The sequence below is a fragment of the Ziziphus jujuba genome, chromosome 1 (genome assembly GCF_031755915.1).
Source record: "Ziziphus jujuba cultivar Dongzao chromosome 1, ASM3175591v1".
Lineage (NCBI taxonomy): Eukaryota > Viridiplantae > Streptophyta > Magnoliopsida > Rosales > Rhamnaceae > Ziziphus > Ziziphus jujuba.
Window position 1 is genome coordinate 17,967,163 of NC_083379.1, and position 1,867 is coordinate 17,969,029.

Sequence of the window (1,867 nt, forward strand, 5' to 3'; positions counted from 1 at the left end):
GATCACCCTATTTGGCATCCTACAAAGCATATGGAAGTTGATTTGGAGGCTAAATTGGTCAAAGATTGGTCAAAATCAGCTTAGTCAAAAAGATAGTATTTTAATTTCTTAATTTGGTTTCTACTTTTTGTTTTAGGAAATTACCTTTACTTTTTGGTTTTTATTTATTTATTTGATGGAAAAATAAGTTTAGAAAAGTTACTATTTTATTATTTTCATTGTAAATTAATTAATTCCTAATTTAAAATAAAGGAACTAATTAATCCAAATTAGTTTAGGAAAGGAGAGAAAAAATTCGGCCATGCTTAGTTTCCTAATCCTATTAGCCGGTTTTTCCTTTAGCTTTTAGAGTTTTATTTTGTTTACTTTTAGCCTATAGAAGGGCTTATTTTTTAGGAAGAACACACCATTAATAATATTCAGAATTTATTTTGTGAGATTGAATTTCTCTTTATTCTTTTGAACACCTAAAACACCATTAGTGAATTAGTGTTTTAGTTTGACTTATCAATAGGCCTTCCATCAGCTATTGTGGCGTCTTCATTATATACCAAGGTTTCTAATCATAGGTTGGTTAGGGGTCAAGGTGACCATTAGGACTTGAACATAATTACATCCGGGCTAATATAATACGGGTTTAGGTGCAGGTTGTCCTATGTTCGTATCAAATTGGTTCTAGGCATTATTTTCCAGCTAAAAAGTGATGAAAAGAGAAGTTGCTAAATATGTATCCAAGTATTTTCATTTGCCAATAAGTGAATATAGAGAGATAAAAAGCCTTTCGAACTTTTACAGCCCTGACCCATCCCAAAATGGAAATGGGAATGCATTGCAATGGGTTTTATATTCAAGCATCCTCTCACAATTTAGAGACATGATGGTATTTGGGTGATAGTGGATCGACTCACTAAGTCTGCACATTTCCTACCTATTCATGAGAGCTTTTCTCCTTAAAAGTTAGTGGAATTAGCGGAACTGTTTATAAGTCATATAGCGAGTTTGCATGTGGTGCCAATATCGATTATATCTAATAGAGATCCACGGTTCACTTCGAGGTTTTGGCGAAAATTAATGAACGAACTTGGTGTCAAGTTGAATTTGAGTATCGTTTTTCACCCTCAGATCGATGGACAATTTGAGAGAACTATTTAGATTTTGAAGGACATGTTGAGGTCACGTGTACTATAGCTCAATGGGAATTGGAATGGGTATCTATCTTTGGTAGAGTTCACCTACAACAATAGCTATCACTCAAGCATTAATATGTCACCTTATGAGGCATTGTATGGAAGACAATGTCAGACTCCATTATGTTGGAATGAGATGAATGAAAGGAAACTTCTAGGCCCTGGGATCGTACAAGCGACAGTGGACAAGGTCAATCTCATACGGGCCAAGTTAAAAGCAGCACAAGATAGGGAAAAGAGCTGTGCAGACGTGCGTAGGAAGGATCTCGAGTATTCTTGAAGCTTTCTCCTTGGAAAGATGTAGTACGTTTTGGAAAACAAGGGAAGCTAAGTCCTCGCTACATTGGACCATATGAGATAGTAGAGAGGATAGGTCTAGTGGCTTACAGGATTGACTTGCCAAAGGAGCTTTCTCGAGTCCATAATGTTTTTCACATCTCCATGCTTCACAAGTATATCTTAGATCCATCACATGTGTTGGAGACACTGGAGATTGAGTTAAGGGACGACTTGTCTTATGAGGAGCAGCCGGTGCAGATTTTAGGAAGGAAAGAGAAAAAGCTTTGCAACAAGACTATACTTTTGGTGAAGGTTCTTTGGAGAAATCACCTTGTCGAGGAGGCAACGTGGGAGCGAGAGGATCAAATGTAGAGCCAGTATCCTCACCTCATCCAAAACTA